The sequence below is a fragment of the Rousettus aegyptiacus genome, unplaced genomic scaffold (genome assembly GCF_014176215.1).
Source record: "Rousettus aegyptiacus isolate mRouAeg1 unplaced genomic scaffold, mRouAeg1.p scaffold_m13_p_13, whole genome shotgun sequence".
Lineage (NCBI taxonomy): Eukaryota > Metazoa > Chordata > Mammalia > Chiroptera > Pteropodidae > Rousettus > Rousettus aegyptiacus.
Genome location: NW_023416288.1, coordinates 63,718,360 through 63,734,794, shown reverse-complemented (window position 1 = coordinate 63,734,794; position 16,435 = coordinate 63,718,360). Strand labels below are relative to the sequence as shown.

The 16,435-nt window shown below is 41.2% G+C and overlaps 1 protein-coding gene and 1 pseudogene across 1 annotated transcript in view; both read left to right on the top strand.

Annotated features, from left to right (window-relative positions):
- Positions 1-16,435, top strand: part of SND1 (staphylococcal nuclease and tudor domain containing 1) — a 387,820-nt gene that overhangs the window by 70,404 nt on the left and 300,981 nt on the right. The gene's annotated exons all lie outside the window — the stretch shown is intronic.
- On the top strand, positions 6,801-6,918 carry LOC118610991 (annotated as a pseudogene).

The window sequence follows — 16,435 nt, the reverse complement described above, 5'->3', positions numbered from 1 at the left end:
CCCACCCGTTTCCCTCAGGACCGGCACATGGCTTAGTCCTGGGGCATTCTCTCAGACGCTGGCAGCTTAGCTCTGGCCACACCAAAAGCTATTTCTTTAAAGATCAGCTGCTTATCTGGGAGAACTCCCATCAGCCAGAAGTGACAGGGCCCCAAATGAAAGTTGCATCTATTTAATGTTTTTTCTTTTCTTTTCTTTTTTAACCTTTCCATCCTTCAGAAGGGTCATCTCTTCAGATAAATGTGGTCCAAGGAACTCAGGAGACCAGGAGAGAATGGAGGGATTAGAGTCACCAGTCCCCGACTGTCTGCAGGAAGTACCCTGTATGGCCCTCAGGACTGTCTTTGCTCTTTTTTCCCCCACCTTCCTGCCTCCATGTAGTAAACTTCCCCTGTTCCCCTCTGTCTGGCTCTGGAGAACTAGCTGTGAGAGCCAGCCAAGGGCTTTGGAAGGACACTTCCAGGATTAGTTGCGTCTGCTCAGGAAGTGTGAGTGGAGATATTTTAATTTGCGCACAGGTGTGTAGCTTGGCGTGGCATTGGCTCCCTTTGGTTTGATGCTGATGAAACAGAGCTGAGGGTTTGTGCTTAAAATGTGCCTGAAATTTCAGTAAGGGAAAGAGTGGGTCCAGGGCTGGTGATCATTCTGTGATGCTGTATTGTTTGTATGGTTCCTTCCCTGAGGTTCTGAAAAAGAGATTAGTATATTGGTTATTTGAAAAAGTAATTTTAGATCATAGACTCCCTGCCACACTTCAGTAACTTTTGGAAAGTGCACTATTTTACCTAAATCCCATTAAATGGTAGATACTCTTTCAATATTCCCTTTACTTTAACTGATTAGCGAAATATTGATCTAAACTCAGAAGACTGATTTATTTATTTTATTGTCTTTTAATAACTTGCTTCTCCCTAGTGCTGGGTGCTGAAGCCTAGACCCATCCATGATTTCTTCAGTGATAGTCTGCTCTCCCGTGGCTTGCAACCTCAAGGGACTGCTTCCCCATTTCCCTGCTTTAATGAAGCCACGAGCTGTCGCTCCCTGGGTGGGTGGTAATAAATCCACCCAACATGCCCTCAACAAGGGACAGTGTAACTCATTTTAGGATACAGAGCAGATCCATGGTTAAGACTCAGCATCCTGTCTCTGAGGCATGATCCAGGGACAATCATGGAAGAGAGATAGAAGTAAAAATCCCACATAACAAACCGAATTTGACGTCTTGCTCTGGGAGCCTTTTGGGGCCTAGACCTGAGGGTTTTAGCCATGGTTAATTTCCTGGCCAAGGTGCTCCAGAAATCCTTCAGCACCTGTCTGGGTAATCAGGCAATTGCCGATGAGGATGGTGCTGAGATGTTGCTCTGGAAGTAGATAGCAGGTCTTGGGGTCCAAGTCCTAAAACCATGGTGGTAAAAGACAGGTCAGAAGAGAGCCTCCAAGTGGGGAGACGCGCTTCGCGCAACGGGCGTGCACCCGGCCACTTCTCATTTGCCAGCATAAAGCCGCTTACACATCATCCTGGCAGATCCCTCCTTGGTGAGCCTGTGCTCAGCCCCTTTCCATAATTAAATTCTCACTGTCGCAGGCAAAACACAGATTTCAGATGTTTTTAAGGTTCAGGGCAAAAACAGATTTCTGTATCTCTCCTGCTCCAAGGAGTTTGTAATGGACACAGACGTGCGTGCGCACACGTCTGTGTTTGTGTGTGTGTGTGAGTGAGTGTGAGTGTGTGCTTTTATTCATCAAGTGTCTTTTAATGCAAAAGGCTAACCAAAAAAGACAGTAGCTTGCGTATTTTTGAAACATTTTTTTTTATGTGTTGATTTGGAATCATGGAATGAAAAGCACACACAACTTGGAACACGATAAAAGATTAATGAGAAACAAAGCCATGAACTCATCAGTGTCTCAACTCCACTAAATTACAGCCCTAAAGAGTCACAGTAACTCATCTGCGTGTCACGGAATAGAACCGATTATTGCTTGCTTCGGGTCTGACTCTGTAGCAACATGGCTCAATCAGCAGAGCAATGCAGAGTGAAAATGTTAAGTGAGGGTGCTTTTAATGCAGAAGTTCTCAACCCTTGGCTGCACATCAGAATCACCTAGGGATTGCTTAAAAATCATATGTGCCCCTGGTCTACTGAATCAGAATTTATAAGTGTAGATCTCAGATAGCTTTCCTTTTTTTCTTCCTCTCCCTTAAAGCTCCTCAATGCTTCTGATGTACAGATAGGGTTGAGAACCACCGTTTTTTTGTGTCGTGTGGCTGTGATAGAAATGGAGACCTGGTGCAATCGATTCTGGATGGGGCCTCATGACTAAGTGATGGCCTCTAACCCAAATAAAATCTCATAGGTGTAAATCTTGTTAAGTTTTCCTTAAGAGTTGTTTGAAGTTATCAAATTCTTTCACACTTTGGGGAATTTTCAGTTATTTCTTAATAAAGATGTCATAGCCATGAGTGTCTTAAATGGAGAGTTTAAATATTTCTCCTCTGGAGCACTCTTCCCTTATAAGGCGTTATTATATATTCTGTCTCCTCTGGAGATAGGGAGAAATAATCATACTTGTGATGTTGTAGTTTATAGTAAGAAGTACATATTTGGTCTTTATCCCTGTTTAGGGCACAGAGCTCCTAAATCTGGAATTTCCTACTTGACGAGAAGATGAAGGTGTCTTTTATTATGTTAATGAGGTGACTTTTGGACAGCACCAATGGTGTGATTTGAGGGTTGGAACTTTTTTTTAGTTCCTTAGTCCAGGAAGAGGAGAGAAGGGCTAGAGGTGGAACGAAAGACCAGTGGCCGGTGCTTCAGTCAGGCCTATGTGATGAAGCTGTGTAAGAAGCCCAAAGGACTGGGTTCAGAGAGCTTCCGCTTGGTGATAGGTAGAGGTTGGAGGAGAACGGCACACTTGGAGGGGGCATGGAAGCTCCACGTCCTTTCTCCATACCTCGCCCCATGCATCCTTCCATCTGGCTGTTGCTTTTATAATCAGCTGGTAATCTAGCTGGTAAGATGTTTCTCGCAGTTCTGCTAGCAGCTCCAGCAAATTAGTTGAACCCAAGGAGGAGATTCTTGAAACTTCCAATCTTTAACCATGTATTCAGAAGCGCAGGTGACAACTTGGACTTTAGATTGGCGTCTGAAGTGGAGTGGGGCATTCTTGGAAGAGCTATGGGATCTGATGCCATCTCTAGGTAGATAGTGTTAGAATTGACTTAAATTGTTGGATACCCAGCTGATGTTGGAGAATTGCTTGGTGGTGTGTGACCACCCTACTTTCCCCCACGATAGAACTGATATGAGAGTCATTAACAGTAATAGTGTGTGTTTTCTTTTCTGTCCTATAGTTTGGGCCAGAAGTTGCCTTAAAAACCATAATGTGTCCTGACTTATGAAACTTGACTGCAGATTTCATTTTCTCTTAGGAATCCAGATACTTAGGTGGGTGTTTCATCCCAGACATGTCTACATATAATTAACTTTTTCAAGAAATAAAAATTCAAATGACTCTTAAGTATTGAATGTGACTTAATTTTTTTTTAAGATTCCTCTTTTATGAGATGACTCCTCAAAATGCCCTTTCTTTTTCTTCTTTACTTGTTTTTTGTTTGCTTGTTCTTTGTTTTTAACATTGTTTATTATTAGAACGTTGCCTTAAAATTACCCGTGGAGCTTAGAAAAAAAACAAAATAATGCCAATGTCCAGGCTTCAACCAGAACAATTAATCAAAGACTCTGAGAGTGAGGCTCAGGCATTATTGTGCCACGGCATTGCTTGGGGGTTTGCTTTTGTCCAGCCCTTACTCCCTCTTCCTCACTTTTTCTATGGCCCTAGAGACAGAGACCTTATCTTTTCTCTTCTACAGCAGACTTTAGAAGGCCCTCTTGTTAGAGTGGAACACAGATTCCTCTGCTTTTGAACTTTGCTTCCAATAAATGATGGCACTGTGCTTATTTTGCCTTCTTTGGAGGGAACTCAGCTCTCTTTAATAGTTTTATAATTAATCCCTACAGTGTTTCCCCAGAGTCAGGTATGGGATTCCTTATTGTTAAATCTAATACCCTGAAATTGCTGGGCTCTGCTATCTTGTTCTCAGTTGTTCTCAACTTGACCTGTCCAATGAGGTTGGACAGGTTCCCAGATTGCCTTTCTGATAATGTGAACAGTAAGATCTACCACCTAGCTTTTCTTTAGCCAGAGAATAAGTCCTGCAAGTATTTCAGAAAGGTATTCTAATCTTTGGTGAAGAGATCTACTTAATGGGCAGCTGGTGACTGGGAGTTGGTAGTCTTTGAAGAAGAATGTTGTAATGTCAGGGTTAGCGTGTGAAAGCGGCCATCAAAGCTGGCCTGGTCTAGGGAGGAACCAATGAGACCAGAGGACAATATGTTCTACCAAGATGTGTCTTTGGCTGATGTTTAAATTGCATCAAATTAAAGGGTATTTTCCATTCTCCATTGCAGTGTCATCAAAGGGTGGAATTAGTGTCATTTTCAGCAGCTTTGAGCTTCTGGAACTGTCACTCCCTGAGGGTCATTAGGGGTAGTAACTCAGCATTTTTAAAATCTGAAGAGGCAAGAAACTTCTCTGAAAGGATTTAGGGGAGTTCTAATTTCAGATCTACTGAACCTTGCTCATCTTTATTTTTCCTGCATTTTTTTTCTAACTTCTAGTGAGAAGTTCGTGTTAATCCTATCTGTCATACTAAAAGAGCAGAAGGTATCAGGGTTGGTAGGGTGTATATTTTTTCTTGTATGAAAGTACTCTACAAAGCGTGGGTCATAGAAATGTTTTCAGTATCTAGTCATTTTCTAGCAGTATATTTCTTCAGGTGGTTACTTAGTCCTTTCTTTGAATGCTATATTGTGGTAAGGATGAGGAGGGCTTCACAGGTATGGAAGATGAAACCCCGATTGTCAGAAATTCAATCTGTTAGTGGGAATAACTCAAGCACATATTAAACAAGGCAACATATGCTACATACCTGGAGGGATACAACCCAGTGCTGTGGGGATTCAAAGTAGAGAGAAATCGTGTTTTACTTGTTCATTACCACTCGGATTCTGGAGGTCTTCCTGCTTGTACTTCCTGTGAGGTAGAAACCCAGACGCTATCACTGGACAGGGTTGTGGAGGGAAAACTTGTTATACTTGCCCTCCCCCCCTTTTTAGTCTTACTTCAGGAATTTGTCTTTTTTTTTCCCCCCATTTAAACCATCTGTCAAACCCAACCTCATATTCACTCAACCATTTAACTTTCCTCTTGGGGAAAAGAAAAAGGAGGAAGAAAGATCTGAAAGATTGGGAGAGCCTGATACTAGGGATGGAGCTGAAGCAAGTTGGTCAGAAGCCCCTTGAACCTGCAAGATGTTGCTTGTTAGCTGTGTGGTTTCAGTTTGAAGAGGTGCCTTTGCAGGGAGCAAGGTGTTTTCCCTTGAAGCTTTGCTTTTTACCTAGACATTTTGTGAAGGCCACTCCTCAGGCAGCCCTTGTCAATTTGCTGAATGTCAGCAAGCATTTACTGTCACTACTCTGATGCCAGGAAGGAAGGTAATGTTTTTACTTTCTAGCAAAAGAGCCCCCGGCCTTTCGCTGGCTCTACATTTAAAGGTCAGCACCCTCTCTTTCCTTCTCTTGTCTCCTCTGTCCTTACTGTCATCTTTTTAACCTGTCCTTTCTGAAGGCTGTTTTTGTGTAAAAAACACTTGATTTGTATTTTAGAGAGAATGCTTTGAGTTAAATCTGAAGGTTCTAATGTTGACTGTGAGCTTCAGATGGTCACCCTGTTTCTTCATGATTTCTGGCTTCTGAAAGTAGTATTGACTTTTTTTTTTTTAAAGGGAGTTTTTTCGATTTAAACCGTATATGCACATTATTATTGGAGCATATTGTAATAGTTTTATGGTAGTTGTAGTAGTAGTGGTAGACTTCTCACTTGATATTGAGGTTCTATTTCATTTTCCAAGCTTTGCACCTGTCTTTTATCAACAGGCAGATAGATACAAATTGCACAGATACAAATATTTTTCAAATATGTAATGATGCTGGTTCTAATGAAGAACTTAGAGTTGCCATAAAAACCCCTTTTAAATTAAGTTTGTGTGTGGTGATTTTTAATGATAGTAGATTAGGATATATCTTTCATGATGGTGATTAGTTTTAAGTTCAGTGAAACATCTGTTTATTTAGCAAAGTGATCATGAATATTCCCTTTGCAATTAACACTGATTTAGAGAAGATCTATATTTATAATTAATAAATATTGAAGGTGTGCTAAATATACTTAGGCTCCTGTTCTTTCATATGTTTTCCATGTTCTTTTAATTCATTTTGTTGTTTTTGGTGGCCTGAACGACATCACCTACTTATATTCGCATCCCTTTGTGTATTGAAGTTATGATATTTTAAAAAACTAGTGTACTCTGTAATGAAATGCTAATTAAGTCAATTTTTATTCTTGTGCATTCATACCTGGCCAAGGTTAGAGTTGCTGCATGTATAGTAAGTGAAAGTTATTGCCTGATAGGGTACTTGCTACTATGTCTCTTGACCTATCATACACAAGAAAAATTTTGAACTAGACCATTCAGCGTGAATATGTAAAAGATACTATGCTCATTTCCCTTTAGTTGTCTAATGTTTTCTCTCAAAGAAACCACCTGTGTGTGATATTCTCTTCATTCATTGTGTTCTAGAAAAAAATGTATTTGATAAAGTTCTTTGTCAGATGATGACTTTATTTTGATCACCTTCATATAAATTCAGAAGTGTAGAGGCAGACAGAAAGGTGTTGTCTACGGCCATGCCACCCTGAACAAGCCCAATCCCGTCTGATCGCGGAAGTTAAGCAGGGTTGGGCCTGGTTAGTGCTTGGATGGAGACCACCTAGGAAGACCAGGTGCTGTAGGTGTAAAAAATAAATAAATAAATAAAAAGGGATTGTGAGCTAACAAGGTCCTTGCAAACAAGGGTTGCCTCACCTATAAAAAAAGAAAAGAAAAGAAAAGAAAGGTGATTTCTTAAAAGAGTGCAAAATAGTTTAGGAGAGAATTTGTAGAGATAAGAAATACTCCTGTTTGTAAAAATGTATCTGTAACTCCCCTGAACGCTTAGATTGTTTTTGGAGTAAATTCGAAGATGACCGTACATGCAACTAATTTTTCTCTAAGCGTTGTCTCATTTGTATCTTGCAAATTGTGTAATTGTGGGTAGCATTTCCTTTTTAAAACATCTATAACATTCGTAAACTGAGAGGAAGATTCTCAGAACCTTAAACTGTATAAAAATAGTACTATTAATTTTTAAAACATCCTCAATGAATAGAAAGACACTCATCCTTGATAATAAGCTCACTCAACTATGGAAGTTTGGGGAAAAGATGGACACAAGGGACTTCATGTGTCCTGTGGATTTGGCTCCGCCCCCCTCACCTCTTAGTATCAGCTTTAAAGGATGTTGCTATCTTATTTTCAGAATTTTACTGCCTTAGTTACCAGAATCTTTTCTGAGTAGTACGCCTATTGTAGCAGGCAGTCAATGACTCGTAAGATGCAGGGAGACAGCTTTAGAAACCGTAGCATAAGCATAAAGTTAGTTCGGGTTAGGTATTTGCCTATTTGTGAGGCTATGATTGATACAGGTTTTCTTCTCTCCTTCCAAGGGCTGCCACAGATTTAACCTAAGAGTGCTTTACTTTCTTTTGCTCACTGAGTGGCTCTCTCATAGACATAGTTAAGTCTGTGATGACCTTTCCAAGTCATGAAACCTTGTATAGTCTGATAGAATGCTGACTTACCAATAATAGGCCTGGATGGCCTGAGCCTTTTAAGGGTCTGAGTGTTTGAGGGGAGGTGTTAGGCCAAGGAGTCTCCAGCAGAGCCTTTGACTTCCGATCCTGTCTGGTCTTATAGTGTGTATTTAGTTACTGAGAAGGCTTTGAGGCCATTTTGGAGTATTGCACACTTACCTGCTCAGGAGGCTGCGATCGTGTGTATGCACCTTTGTGTGTGGATGGTGTTTGTTACTCGGAAGCACCTGTAGGGAAACAAACAGTAGGGAGTACTTGAAGGGACTGATCATGGTAGAGAACCACGCATCTTTAGAAATCCCCTTTTTCTTTATTTCATTCATAGTCTCTCCTTGCCATTGTGATGCATTGTAATTTTAGAAATGTATTTTTAAAATATAGCATTTTGGCTGTATCGCATCCTACAGAATCAGGCAGAGGTCTTAATTTTCTTGCACGTTTTATTCAGCTCTTGTCTGCTAAACTAGCTTTTGAGCCTTAGCCTCTGTGGTCTTAACGTTCATTTCCATAACAAAGGGTTGTTGTGCCTCAAACTCTAAGGACTGTGATTTGAGGTGGGAGTGAATAGCAAGAACCAAGGACTGCTTAAATGAGAAATCTGTAATGTCACTGACTCATCCGAGGACAGCATGAGAGATGGAAGGGAGGAATGGATACACAGACATCCCGCTGGGTAGAGTGAAAGTCTCCCTCCTTCCCAATTTTTGTGCCTGATTTCCTTGGGAGGCGGTTCTGATTGCTTTATGTGGCTGGCCTTTTCATACTGTTTTGTTCACCATGTGAACATTCATCCTTTGAGTGTGGTGGAGTTTTAGGCTAGACAGCTAATGCCTGGGTTTGGTAGTAAAACACAATACCTGCTTATGCCCTGGTTTATGTGACTTCATTGATGTCCAATGTCTTTTTGCCTTCAGTCCATAGCAGTGACTGCCTGTTTTGAACCCACTTTGGTCAGTGAGTTACGGAAGTAGTTAACAAAGACTGATAATATTCCGTCTTAGCAACTTAGTCCGCTTGTGCTAGTAATTAATGTTTGACTGTAGACAGTCAATATGTCTTGGAAGCAAAGTGCTCTGTTCTCTTTGCCAGCACATTTTATACTGTATTTTCTTTGATATTAAAGTAACTTTAAAAAATTTACGTTGAAATAATAAACACTTTATGAATGACTTTGCATTCAGTATACATAAGGTGTCTTTTGATGTCTGTATATGTGGGGGATGTAGCTTGAGTTGTAGGGCTAGATTTTTTATATAGAGATGAAGGAAAAATGTCATTTACAGGGCTGCATTCTAGGTTGGCCAAGTTCTTCAAAGTGACAGACATCTCTGTTCCTTTGAAAATTATTGACATACTGTTTGGTGTACCCTATCAATCATTAAATGAGTTGTCAAAGGCCCTGTATCCTATGCTTTGAAAGTAAATAGCACATGTGGCTGTAGAAAGGACTCTGTTCAATGTAGGATCGCCTATGGCGATTCCTGCCTTTGTCTCTAGGGGAATCATGGACTTGAAATACTTTTCGCTCCTGCTTTTCACTCACGTAGATCACCAGCGCCAATACTAACATGGCCAATTGTAATTCATTGTTTCTGTTCCAGGCTTGCAGGGCATTCCAAGGAATTGGCATTGGGTATTGAGGGATGGTTCTGGGAGAACATATTCTCTGGATACAGATGATTTCTCTAGCTACAGTCGTGGAGGGAAATTGGAGTCAGATAATTCAAAAACTTCAGTGTTCAGCCTGGGAGAGCCTTTAGAAAAAAGTTTTTTTCCAACTGACAGCTGTTATCAAGAGCCTGGTTGACATATTTGACAATCGTGAACATCCGTGGTTTGAGGAAATGACTCTTGCTTGTATAGGCAGACAGCGTGGTGTTTTCTTACAAGAACTAATTTTTTAGGACATGCCACTATAATTTTTAGCAGTGCTTTAGCTAAAGGCGACTTGTGCCTTTCCATTATCAATGTCACCATGTTGTATTGTCACTTACTTGGGCTTTCTCTCCTTTCTTTGACTTTTATTTGACTAATGTGGGAAGAAACTATGTTGTAGACAACAGGGACAACGGTATATCTTAATAATTGTGGAATTAATATATGTTTGTATGATGGCCCAAATGTAGTTATTGTTGTGCCCTCCGCACCGCCCCCTGCCCATCTCTATGTTTGTGTTTTATTTCTTTGGATTAGGAAATTTCTTGGTCTTTTTCATATGTTATATGTTTGGTTATCAACTGCCCAAGTCACTGTTGTACTAGTCTGTTTCTTTGACTTTGTTTGTGGCCCAGTGGAAACAGACTTGTGTGAAAGTGGGATATCGAAGTGAGAATCTGGCACTCATGAAAGTCATTCCACTTTGGCTGGACTGTACGTATGATACAGATATAGATAGATAGATATCTATCTATATCTATATGTATATCTATCTATCTATAGATATCTCTCTCTCTCTCTCTCTCTCGCTCTCGCTCTCTCTCTCTCTCTATATATTTTTTGCTTTCCTGCTGGCCTGGATTCCTGTATTTTCATGTTGATGTCTTATCTCCTGCCTTCTGACTACATACAAACAGACCATAATATTTGGTGATATAATTGCTCTGACTAGGTCTTTGCACCTTTTCTTTGAATGTACCCTGTCGGCAAAGCTGGTACTGGCGATACTGCCGGAGCACTGGCACCCCCTTTGGGTACTGGACCATAACCACACCAGCCATGTGTGTGCTGGCAGTTATTTGTCTGAATTGCTAGCTGTGAAATCGGCTAACTCACTGATATAAGGCACAGTGATTTTAAAGTGAACTTACAAATTTTCCAAAGATACCCAAATAGTATGTGTGAGAATTAAGCTAAGTACCTGATGAGATAGAAAAAAGATTAAATAAATCGTCCTCTAAATTTTCTATTGAGCAACAAACTTAAACACACAAAAGTTTTTTTTAAGTGTCTTATAAAATGTTTCTACTTCAGTAGAAAATTTTATAAGACTATATGAATTATTAGAAATTGCTGTAATTATTAAGAGGTAAGAGAAATTGTTTTAAGATGGAGTGGAACACATTGGTTTAGGCATTTTAACAGGACTAGATGGGTAGGTGAGTGAAAGGTACAAGTCGCACATGAGTGGTGTGGAGCCTCTGAATTTAGGTAGTGGACATGGAAAAGGTGCAAGAATGTTCACGCCAGGACGAGTCAGCAAGGTTCCTTGATCAATTAAATTTGGAAGGGGCCGGTTAAGTTGCGTAGATTCGTGGATGTGTATTTGTCAATAAAGATTTAAGACTTTGATCCAGGGGTAAGAATTTAGTTAGTAAAAATAGATAAATCGAAGTAGAGCTGGTTTTGGGAGACTGGGCAACCACAGAAGTTCAGCTGCAGACAAGTTGGCACAACCTGCAGGTGGGAGGGAATGTTCAAGCAGGGAGTTAGAACTACACGGGACCAGCTATGCGGAGTGTTGTGTGGCAACAGAAATTTTTGATTCATCTGCATAGAGATTTATTCTTAACCCAGTAAAGGGTTTCACAAACCGCAGATGGGTCAGACTAATTGTTGAAGGCATTAAGGGTTGTTTTGGAGGAATTGGACGCTCTCTCCATGGGCTAGTTCCCGTGAGTAGAAAGATTTCAGACCTGACCACTGGTGGGAGTGTAAAGGAAGATTATGGAAATGTAGGCCCACAATACCTTGTCAGAAATCCTTAACGTCAGATGTTTTTGAACTTGGAAGTTTTTGAGTTTTAGAAGGGTTATATGCTACAGTAACACATTCCACCCTCATCGGGTTTGTGGATAGTGACCCTATAATTAAACACAGTAGTATATCTGCAGTGAAATATGAGTCTTCACACTAAATGGGATAAAGACCTTAGCCTCACATCTGTTCAACCGAGATTTTGCTGCAAATAAGTTCAAATTAGGTTAAGTTTTACTACCAAATGTGTTACAAAAACAATCTTGGTTTTTAGAGCTAGTTGGAGTTCACACTTGTGGATCAGGGATTTTAGATCGGTAGTTTGGGGCTACTCTGTTCTAGAACTTTCCCAAGGAAAGGGCATCACCATCTACCCTCTTACCCCCAAACCAAAGGCAGGCAGAAAGTCAAAAGTAAAATGTGGGAAATTTCTTTAAAACAGTGAATTTGTACTAGTATCTCTGGACCCCATGCCTTTTTTCCTCTTCCATTTAACCTTGTCTTCATTCTGGGATTTTGGGGTGTATGTAATGATAATAGATACTTTATCTGTGCCAGTGGCAGAATTTTGTTTTTCGTTTTACCAATAGCTCAGATGAGGTGGTCCATTCTAGGTGCTTTATTGATGATACTGAGGCCAATCTAAAGAATTAGGTGATATATGCAAACAAATCCATTTTAAGTGGTATTGGCCTTTTATTTTCGTGGCAGCATTTTTTTTGGGAGGGGGGGCGGTCAGTTTCCCTGACTGAAAGGAGCGAATGCCTACCTAGACTTCAGGCCATGGATGGTCAGACTTGGTTCAAAAGACGGGTTCATAGCTTCTCCAGGGAGCTTCACAGAGTCAGACTTGGCCCTGAGTGCAGGAGACAATTGCTGCGTGATGCCCCGTTAGCTGGGACCATGTTGTGGTGTGCACTGCGTGGCATCCCGGGCGAGGGTTGGAAGCTTGCCTGCTGCGTGGGCACTGCCCGTATCGAACTCTCTATACCACCCCCAGCGTTTTCCCTGGTTTTACATGTATGATTTGAGGAGTAGGTTAGAATGGAGAAAGTTTTTCAGGGCAGACTAATTTACTGATTAAAAAAATCAAAGGAACTTGGCAGAGAGAACTTAGGTTAAAGCCTTCATTTGACCTATGGGCATTTTTTTTCTAGAGAGACCGGCCTCGGTGTCCTCATTCCTTTGAAAAATAATAGTGTTGGGTTCTGTGCGACTCACAGCAGTATCCCCGCTCTGGCAAAGCCCTGGTTAGGGCAGGATTTGGAAAACAAGGAGTGTCCTTGGAGTTTTCCAGGATTGTTGTTAGGAACAAATGACCGCATTGCATTCCCTAGTTCCTCAGCACCCTCTGGACACTGGCCTGGTCATGGGCAATTGACTGTCCAGATAGCGTGCGCATGTTTGCAGCCGGAGCTCTTAGGACGAGGCATGGCGCTTCCCCAGCTGACTGCTCACGAGGGCCTTACCCAGTGTGCAGCTGTGGCCTGAATCGCAAGTAGCATCCAAGTGTAAGGCTGGCGCTTGCCCCGCTCCCCTTTTCTATTTGCTGCTCTGTGAATATCTGATCGATGGGCCAGGTGTTGGCTGGGATCCAGCTAAGCCAGCCCTACATTGTTAGATATAGCATTTCAGCCTCTCCTCTTCTCATCAGCCTGGGATATTGTCTTCCTAAGGGAACCTGGACAGTGCATTCCAGCAGGAATTGTACTGGTCATGCTGGTCTCCTTAGCAGTTGAAAGAGTGGTTTTCATTCTGCTTTCTTTTGTGGTTTCTAAGTCAGGTGAGATGTGGCTAGAGGGTAGAAGCCCTCGTATAAGGTGTTGGGCATTGGCCTCTATCTGACTTAGCCTTCTTTTCTTCTACTGCTGTGTTAGGAGTGTCTCTTCAAAGATAGCTGGCTTAGCATTGATCAGGTGCTGTGTTTTTTGTTTTTGTTTTTTTCCCTAAACTCGTATTTGTGTGGTTTTGCTGCTTGGAGACAAACATGGTATTGACCCAGGGATCTTAACTCACTCTCAGCTATTTTAGGGACAAATAGCATCCCTCTTTAGGGCCGCAGAGGGCCAAAAGTTTAGTGCCTGCTTCTGGATAATGAATTCCTGTCAAGTGCAGTTCAGAGTCTCGTGTAGAAGAGACTAGGTTCAGAACGACATGTTTAAAATTCTTCCTGGAGTACTTTGTGCTTTTGGGAGGGTAAACTGAGTGGACAGTTTTACTAACAGCCATAATGATAATAGGAAACAATGACATCGAATGTCTCGAAGAGCAGAAGTAGTGCCCAACAGGCCCATTGGAGCCTTGGATGCTGGGAGCCAGATGTTGTATATAGGTGGTTAGGCATGAAAATTGAGATATTGATTTTTCTTAAACTTGATTTTTTTAATAAAATTGAAAAAGTCCCTACTTCTCCCCTACCTCTGGGCCTCCGACCCTCCAGGCTTCAATCAAATCCTTGCTTATTCAGTTATGTTTATTAGTTGTCTAACTTGCCCGGAATGAGGGTAGGATAAAAAAAACTCCCAGAGTCCCTAGATACACCTCATTTCTGATAAATTTTTTGGTTATTTGGCAGAAAATCCAGAATGTATGAACAAAGTCAGGTGGAACAGTCTGGTCTGTGGATTTTCCTTCTTCCGTTATTATGTTCATTAAGGTACTATTTGTTGTATCCCGCCTTCTCAGGATTGAATTTTTTTGACACGAAAATGTGCTTTAGCTCTTATTATATCTTATCTCTTGCACTCTAAAGAGCTAATACGATTTTGTAACAGTTGATTCCTGCTAAAATGGTTACCTCACCCATTTAGATGACCATGAGAAAGTAAAAATTTGACTCTTGCAGAGCGAAAATAGATATCTTCCTAAAATTAGCTTTCAGTAGAACTCCTTTGAACATTCAGAGCCTATTTATTCATATTTATTTGCATTTAGCCCAAAGTACATGATCAATTAGAAGTGAATTGGGTCTAGCAGCCTTGTAGCCAGATGGGAAGCAGAGAAGGATAAAACAGACACTAGATTCTGAATGTCATGTCATTTAGCACCACAGTATTTTGTTTTGAGAATAGAAAATGATTTTACTGTTGTAATTGTCTAGAGTATTTTCTTGAGTGAAAATAGAGCTCAGATTGAGGAGTCAAGTAGAATAAAAGAATTTTGCTTTCCTAAAGTGAACCATCATTCCTTGGAATATCCTCTTCTCCTATTCTGCCTTTCTGATTGACTAGGTGGTTTTTTGTTGTTGTTGTTGTTTTGTTTTTTGTTTTTGTTTTTACTATAGCATCAGTATCCTTGCTGGGACCAATAGCCTTTTTTTTTTAGTCCACTTAAGCTAAGCCTTCCTATAGCCTTTGTTTTAGTCCATTTAAGCTAAGTTCTCTTGCAGTAACAAAAACTCACTGGCTTTTAACAATAGTAGTTTATTTCTTACTCATACATCCATCATTGGTAAGCTATGGCTCTGCCTCATGTTGCCTTCTCTTTGGGACTAAGGCTGACAGATCATTCATTATTTGGGATCTTACCAATATCATAGTAGAAGGAAAAGAGAGACATGGCAACCAAGAACTGGCTCATTCTGATTTCACTGGGCACTCCCAGATTCACCAGGGCAGGGATGCATAATCAGTCCTTCCCCATAGAAGGACGCTATAAGCCACATGGCCACGTCTGACAAGTGAGGTGGGGCGGGGGTTGGGGGCGGCAGTGGTGTTATTATTCTCTCAAATAGAGAGACAGACAATATTTTGAAGCAATACCACAGACTTGATGGATGGTCAGATTTATCCAGCCCCAAATGGGGAACCCATATTTATTTACTTTGGGCAGAAAAATTTCACTGGTCTGATGGATCAGTAATGATAAGCGTTGAAACCTTAAGGGAATATGGTATTTAAGCCATTGGTCATATTTTCATTAGCTTTTTCACTTTCCCAAAAGCTCGATTTCTCTTAGACCTGAGTAAATCCCCTTGGCTCCGTGAACTTGTTCCGATATGCATAGTCGCGCTTAGCTCTGGAGTTGTAGGGGTGTTCTCTGTAATCTACAAAGAACAATTGGAATATGGTCTTCCATCTGCCACGAATTTGTATTGTGGGTAAAAGATGCCAAGAAGTATGTTTTGTAATTGACATCTACTTCCCGTTACCTGAAATAACTGCGAAAATTCATACTAAATTCGCTGCAGCACTGCTTATATTGGGTAGCATGGAGCCCAAGAGGAATAACATCTCGTTTTTCCATAGCCTGTAGAGTGACAGCTAAATGCCTCCCTCTGTGCAGTGGTGATGTGGAGGCATCTGATCGAAGCCGAACCAAAAAGAAGGTCTGCTGTTCAGGAAGGGTTCATTTCTCCTCCCCCCTTCCCCCATCTTTGCTGGAGAAGAATAACATCTGGCTTTTTGGTATGAGCCAAATGCTGATGTTAAAACCCACTGACCACATCTTTTACCCTTGCCAGCCAATCTGAGGACCAGAAAAAGAAGAAGTTCAATCTGTCTTGTTTAAGAGACTTGTCAAAATACAGTCCTACTGATCCTGGGCAGTCATAGGTGCTTGGTATGTGGGAGTGAAATATAAAATCTCTCGCTACTGGTGAACAGCCGGACGCCTGCCGAGCTGCTGAGTCTGTGCCCTTCAGAGTGTGCAGCAAGCGGCTGCAAATGCTGCTCTCATTTGCTGCGGTGGCTCTGTCTGAAAGCGGAAGCTGCTGGTTTCAGACCGGCTCCCTGTAGGATAATGAATTGTCATGCCTCTGCTGATTATCTAACAAGTTTGTACAACGTGTAACACAAGCTGACAAGACAAACAATTTTATTAATTTAAGCCTGCTGCTAATGGGATTGCAGTGCTGTATGAATGTAGGGGTATTATACACAAATATGGGAGTATGCCACTTCACAAACACTTGTATTTAGGGTTTGGT